The sequence below is a fragment of the Gavialis gangeticus genome, unplaced genomic scaffold, assembly GCF_001723915.1.
Source record: "Gavialis gangeticus isolate Ggan-Ray unplaced genomic scaffold, GavGan_comp1, whole genome shotgun sequence".
Classification (NCBI taxonomy): domain Eukaryota; kingdom Metazoa; phylum Chordata; order Crocodylia; family Gavialidae; genus Gavialis; species Gavialis gangeticus.
Genome location: NW_017729030.1, coordinates 53,178,176 through 53,185,406, shown reverse-complemented (window position 1 = coordinate 53,185,406; position 7,231 = coordinate 53,178,176). Strand labels below are relative to the sequence as shown.

The window sequence follows — 7,231 nt, the reverse complement described above, 5'->3', positions numbered from 1 at the left end:
CCCCCCCCCCCCCCCCCCCCCCCCCCCCATGAATTTGTAGACAGTCACCAGATCCCCTCTCGGCATTCTCTTATGAAGGCTGAAGAGATCCAGGTCCCTCAGTCTCTCCTCGTAGGACCTTTCCTTCAGGCCCCTAACCATATGAATGGCCCTCCTCTGGACCCTCTCAAAGTTATCCACATCTCTCTTAAAGTGCAGTGCCCAAAACTGGACTCAGTACTCCAGCTGTGGCCTTACCAGTGCCACTTAGAGGGGAAAGTATCACTTCCTTAGACCTGTTTGTGATGCGCCTGGCCTGCTGCCTCATTTGTTAACCACTGTGGACAACACTGCCACTGCCTGTTGTCCAAGCCCATTACTTGGACATTTTCTTCAGCTTGGATCTCTCTTGGTCCTTGCTTCCAGTCTGAATCTGTGTGTGTGGACAGATGAACAAATTATATCAGCTTAGAAGGGAAATAAAGAATTCCATATTTTTTTCATGTATAATATACACCTTTTCCCTAAAAATATGGAATTGGAGCATATATTATATGTGAGAAACATGGTAAGAGTAGATTCTGCTGCTTGCTTGGTGAAACCAAAAGTAGCAGTCCACAGGAAGCAGTACAGTGAGCAGGCCCGGCTCTCTAGCTACTGCTACTGAGTTCCTTACTACAAGAATGAAGAAAAAGCCTTTTTCTTTTTGCCTTCATGTGCAAAAGGAATGTGTTTTTTTTTATAAGATGTGTTGTATGCAAGACAGGATCCTATCAGTTGGTGCTGCCTTGTGTGTCCATTCCATTCTGTTGGTATGAAAGCTAAGCTGTGATAAATTAGTAGTTTTCATTCAGGGGTGAACTGATACAACTTCCACTTACTGCAGGATGGAGTGAGTGGGCTTATGACTGTTACTGTGGAGCAGCTGAAATGCAGTAAGAAACCTCTCATTTAATTCTATACAATTTGTTCATCTGTCTATACCAAGGGTGGGCAAAATACAGGCTAGGAGCTAGATCTGGTCCATCAGCTGATTGGATCCAGCCTGCAGGCAGGTGCTCACCAATTAATTGTATCTGGCCTGGTGGCAGCTTCTCCTGCTGTGTTTCACAGTGGGCCAAGCTCTGCCTGCTCCCACCCGGGGCAGCGCACTATGTTCCCACCCTTGCCTGCCGGAGTCCCCCAAGGGACTTCTGGGCAGGGCTGCTACTGCTGCCACGCAGGGAACTGCTTGGGTCCTTGCTCTTCCTCTTGTCCCTGCTTCAGCACTGTGGGCAGTAGGTGTGGTGGGGAAGTGGTGGCCAGCTGGGGGAAAAGCAGCAGCCAGCAGGGACAGGGAGGGAAGCAGGGGAAGCAGTGGTGGCCCCTTGGGGCACTCATGCTCCCTGCCACCATGTGCAGCTCCCAGGACTTGGCCAGGAGCTGCATGCCATGGAACTGGTCTGGCCTGGCCTCACTCCCCCACCACCTCTGGCCAGCTCTCTGGCTCCAGCCTCCCACATGTGTGCACCTTACTTCCACCCCTCCCATCGTACTCGCACACATCCCCCACATGCCTCTCCATACCCATACCCATATTCACACATACCTCACACCCCTTGCACTCCACAACACACACCCCTGTAGAGGGACAATATATCCCAGTCAAGGGGTGTACCTTCTGATGGCAGGGGCTATGTGACAGGGCCATGGGATTCTGGGACCAACATGGCAGCGAGCAGGGCCAGGTCTGGTGTTGGCTAGGTGGGCCTTCTTATGTCATGGACCATGTGACACAGCAGGACTTGTGGTTCTAAGGTGGCAAGCCCCCTTTTCAAAAGGTGTATTTCCTTGGCAAGGGGAGGGACTTCTGGTGGCAAAAGTCAGGGGTTTGGGTGTGGGACTTCTGGTCCTAAGATGGCGACCAGGGAGCAGGGCACCTATCAAAGGGCGGGGCTTAGCAATTTGATGATGTGCGTACCCTCATAGCCCTCAACAGGTCACCAATACTTGTTAAGCAGTCCTCCAGCTGAAATAATTATGCACCCTTGTTCTACACTTAAAAGCTTCTTGATTTTTGTTTCTTTCTGTATTTCTGTAAGATAAGTCTTTTCTGTTTAATCCACACAGCTAAAACTTTCACCTGGGCTCTTACAGTTTTGCATCTCTGGTACTGCGACATCCTTTTCTTTAGCACTGACAAGTGCAGTCCTGCTTTGATCATAGTCATTCAGAAAGCTGTTGCTGTGATCATTCGCCTAGCCTGTCAATTTGACCAGATCACTTGTCTCTTCATATTCCTCCGTTAGTTCTCTCTTTTCTGTCTCCTCCAAACATAAACATGTGTGTTCACTTTTGAGGTCCTTCCTGGCTTTACATGATTGATTGTGTGTTGCATTGCTATTGAGATGCTGACTTAACCCTCCATTTGGCCCACACTACCAATCCATTGGCCACTTGATAAACTTTCAAGCAGGTCGTTCTGTGTTTTCTCCTCTCCTGTCTGTTATACTTGGGTGGAACAGTCAGTTAACATCTGCAAAACTCCTTTAATCTTACCTTTGCTGTAAGATTTGTATAGAAAACTTGGCAACAGCTAAGCTGTTGATGTCCTGAGGCTGCCAACTACTATTTTTTTCTTTTTCCTTGACTACTTGTTTCCCTATTGTCTTGGTTTTATGCTTAGATTTTAAACTCTTTGTTGGGAGCCATCTCTGCTCGGTATTTGTCTAGTATAAGAGGTGTGGGTTGATGAGTGGTTCTATAATAATTCATTACTTACGTAAGCATTTTTGATGCACAAAAACTTTCCAAGTAGCTTGCTGCTGGTGGGGTCAATACTGTCCTGCTCCACTGGTGGTAGTTCTTACAGTTGGAGAGAGCTATATTTGCCCACACCCTTGTGTTGTAAGTTATTCTTTTACCTCTGTAGTATGTTGTGTCAATTATTCATAAAATGGTAAAAGTATCCTAATGTATCATTTTACTAACTTCATTTTGAGCCTTGTGCTTTAAGAACAAGGAAGAAAGGGGGGTTTTTCAGATTAAATGTAAATGAACTTAGGAATGTTAGCCAAAATAAGTAAATTTTTTTGTTTACATGCTTTTAAATATTTCTCTTGATTTTTTTGATTATACAGGCACAATAAACCAACAGAGATACTCTGAGAAGGTTATCTAAAACAATTTGGTGAGTAGTTGTAAATTTCCTTCCCCTTTTCCTTGGTTTTATAACAACATCCTGGTTGCAAATATTCCAAATTTTTGTTAAATACCGTAGGCATTAACAATGTTGCTTGCTTGGAAATGTTGCCATATCACTGCACATGTTGTCTTAGTAATAGTCACTGTCACAGGATGAGCTCTTTACATAAAACTTACAAACTACAATGCAAGTTTGTTGCAAACTTCTAGCTTCTGCTTCTGATTTTTTATCCAAGTAAAAATTAATGTGCTTGGACTGTGTACAGCAAACAGGTGAACAACTTGTTCTTTATTTGACAAACTGCTATGAATTAAGCAAGTTGCAAACACTGAGAGGAAAATTATCTGGGTTCTGTTGTAGATATAAATGATAAAATGCTTTAGCTAGAAAGCTTGTCTAACACTTCTCCTAATTATACAGTTGGTCCATTAAAAGATAGCAGCAAAAATTCTCTTATATTTCCTGGACCATCACAGATACAATAGCACTCCATCCCTACTACTAGCTGAGTCTAGTTATAATGTAATCTGAACTGCTGAGAGACACCATTCAAACAGCATTTTTATTCCAGTATTCTCTAACAACAATATTAGTTTCCAGTTTAAATTTATCAGTGTGTGCGTGTGGAGATATGTTTTATAGTGGCTCTCAGTTCAGTTCAGATTCTGTATTTAATATTAAAGGAGATGATGAGGTTGTTCTTAGATATGTTCTCCTGCCTTTAATCTAATTATTCCATATATTTAAGTGTATCTCTTTTCTGATTTTGAGTGAGTAAATATGAAGTACAGATGTTATGAAATATTATTCATCATAATATTGTCCATGCATATAATTTCCTTTTTTTCCTGTCAGTTGTGAAAGTTTTATTACAATATGAGGAGTAATATGGTGATCCTTCTGACCAGTATTTGATATTTCATGTGCTGTGATGTGGGACTTGACTCCCATGCAGTCTTAAGGCAAAAGGAGTCCCTGAGTTCCTTGTATTTGAAACGTTTCTCGTAAACTGGAGAGCAAAAGAAGCGAATTTTGTAGGCAGAAACCCAAGGCACAGGGGAAGAGTGAGGAACCACTTCTGTTTTCTGTCAAAACTGGCATATCTGAGAGTTATGCTGTAGTGTTCTCACAGAGTCTTTTGCTAACTAACCTACAAGGTGGATGGAATTTCAATTTTTTTTTGATTTGTGCAAGATTTAAGGTCCTCAAAGGGCCCTAAGCTATGGGCAGTGTAAGTACCTCTGTGATCATTTGACATCCAGAACTTTAGCTATCCTCCTGTAGAATCCTGTATGATTAGTTAATTCCTCATGGTTTGCAAATGATCTCCTTCAGGATCTGGATCTCCAACAGCTGCTCTTGCTCTTTGTTTTGCCCCACGTCTGGCCTGCTTCAGGTACACCCTTTTTCTTACGCATCAGTTCTGACCCTTAAGTCAGGTCTAGTTCTTATTTAATTCAATTTCACTTTGTGACCTTGCAGCTATTGGGTATTTGAATTGGTAAGCACCATATCAGCAGTAATGTTTTTCAGGACAATGAAGAGAATACTGAATGGGGTGAATTATTCAGAAGGTTTTGCTTCATGTAACAAACTTTTATATTTGCCATATGTAAGCTTCTCAGAAGAGGCTTAAATGTGAAGTTCCTCAACAGAAACTTTTCCTTACTTGTTGCCTCATCTCAAATTTAACCTGTAAAATATAGATTTCTCTTTGAATTCAGAGCCTATAAAATTATCAGTATTCATGCTGAAGCAAAAGCTGATAGTTTTGGAGCTGGATATTTTTGACTCCTGGCACACATTCACTTAATGGTGCAATGGAATCTGTTCACTCGTTCCCAGTCATCACACCTACTGCCATGCCACATGTATAAGACAAGAGACACAGTTTTGCAATTGGGGATGAGGTCCCCTTGGGCCATTACTGCTCCCCAGTGCAAGGTGAACCTGACATTATGTAGAAAGCCAGGTGCCTAGTGAACTACTGTGGTCCTGGGGCTGAGACCGATAAGCAGCTGATTGTCAGTCTCAGCCCCAGGACCGCACCAGAGTGAGTTCAACACACCATTGTGGTTCTGGGATTGTCAGCTGATTGTGGGTCTCTGCCTCAGGACCACACTGGAGCCAGTCCTAGAACCCTGCCATGTAGCCAGCATCATACTATATGGCGGGGACCCTGCCTTACGTTCAATTTAATTCGCAATGGAGACCAGCCACAAGATTATTACATATGTCTTGTGGAATAATTCTGTGGCTTATTTCCCATTTTACTGCACCATTACTTGTCTGATGTGTGGCCAGGTAATAATTTGTGATTCGATTAGCTAGTTAATTGTGTCTTAAGTGTAATGTCCACCAAGGAGCCTTATAGAGATTCTGAAAGCCCTAGAGTGATTTTTAAAATAGCCTGAGGAGTTTCATGAACTTTTTTCTTCTTGTAATTATAAATTCAAAAGGTTTTTCTACATTTTTACCATGACTCCTCCCCCATATAATTAGAACAAATCTCAAGAGAAATTATTTTGAGGGGAATAAATGAGTTGTGTGCTTTCTCAAGATTCTAATCCCTGGAATGATCCTGTCCGTGTTCAAACACTTCCTGTAACATTGTTAATGTATGACTCTTCAACTTGGAAAATTTCAGGAAACACAAATTAATAAACCTAGTAACTTATTCTGCCATTGCAGAAAGTGACTTCCTACATTGCAGCTTTGTTTCACATATCACTTTATTTTCAGAAGACCTTGAACACAATTCTCAGAGTTAGTTGCAAAGAGAATTTTATTGCAACTACCAAGGAGTCGGATGCAATCACAGAGATAACCAACCTTCTGCTCCCCCTTTTCCTTGCCTTCTCCCAGTGTCATTGAGAAGATGGTTAAAACAGTATAGAGGCTGTCTTGATCATAATGGAGATTGCCAGAAGATAGCAATCCAGGTATCGTGACAGTGGTCACTGCCATATGCATCACAGAACAGTGCAGGAAGTTCTGTGTAGGGTAATTATGGAATCATCTTCTCCTAGACTATGGATAGAGGTAGCTTATAATCACCGTAAAAGGAAAGGAGATTGGGGTGTTCATCAGTTGTAACAACTTACATCTGTGTGGTTCCTTAATGATACAAGTGAGTTAAAATGCTGTCAAATTTGACCTGAAAATGTCAGGTTTAAGAAAAAAAATTAAACTAACCAAATTTTTGCTTGTTAAATAATCCCTGGAAGCTTGAAAATACAATAATGTCAAAAGATTTTGTTCTCTTCTTCATGAAAGATGTTAGAGGTTTGCTCACTACCCACAAGTCATTTATGATGTGTTTGTGATTGTGTATTCATGCTGTTTATGTAAGTTTTGGCTTAGACATATATTTGTGACATGGGATATAGAGTTATATTTCTAAACAAAAATAGACCTAAATATCAGTTTATATATGCTATTTTATAACATTTTATTTATGTCAGTTTTGCGCATGCTCATTCTCTCTCCCTTTTTTTATACAACTAAATATGTAATTCAGGAGGAAAAAACCCTAATATTTTTTAATATTAAATTCTTCTGTAAATCACATTTTTAGTGAAAACCTTTAGACATAACATATATACTTGAGTAATTACAAGTATGTGTATTAATTAAAGGCATCCTCTGATTTTAATATACGAGGTGGCTATCTCATGTTAGGACAACTGAATTGTATTAAGATTTTGTGCATGTTACTTCTGCAGCTAAAATTAATCAATTTGAATTATTAAATTTAACGTGATTATACAGTGATGCATAGTTTGGAACTTGGTTGACTTGTTAATTACTGTTCTGTGATAGCAGACAGATGCACATATGTAAAACTTGGCTCATAGCTTATGCACAGGTGCATTTATGACCTCATTAATATCAATATGTGCAAGACAGATTAAGTAACCAAAGCTTGCTAATGTCCAACACATAGTGAGCCATAAAACACTAAGGGCTGATCATCATTTACAAGTAGAATTTTAATTTGGTAATGACAACAGAGGAGTTCTTGAAAAGCTAATTTTTTTTTGATTATCTTCTAAAATGTTATACTGG

General features: G+C 40.7%; 1 protein-coding gene and 1 long non-coding RNA gene across 2 annotated transcripts in view; one reads left to right on the top strand and one right to left on the bottom strand.

Moving 5' to 3' along the window:
- The window catches only part of FBXW7 (F-box and WD repeat domain containing 7), a 300,503-nt gene that overhangs the window by 50,189 nt on the left and 243,083 nt on the right, over nucleotides 1-7,231 (top strand). The window contains exon 2 of the mRNA XM_019522213.1: nucleotides 3,099-3,148. The gene's annotated coding sequence lies outside the window, so the exon portion shown is untranslated. The remainder of the gene's footprint in view (nucleotides 1-3,098; nucleotides 3,149-7,231) is intronic.
- LOC109301219 overlaps nucleotides 1-7,231 on the bottom strand; it is a 13,477-nt gene that overhangs the window by 1,448 nt on the left and 4,798 nt on the right. Inside the window, exon 2 of the long non-coding RNA XR_002098473.1 lies at nucleotides 5,669-5,672. This is a non-coding gene — a long non-coding RNA (uncharacterized LOC109301219). The remainder of the gene's footprint in view (nucleotides 1-5,668; nucleotides 5,673-7,231) is intronic.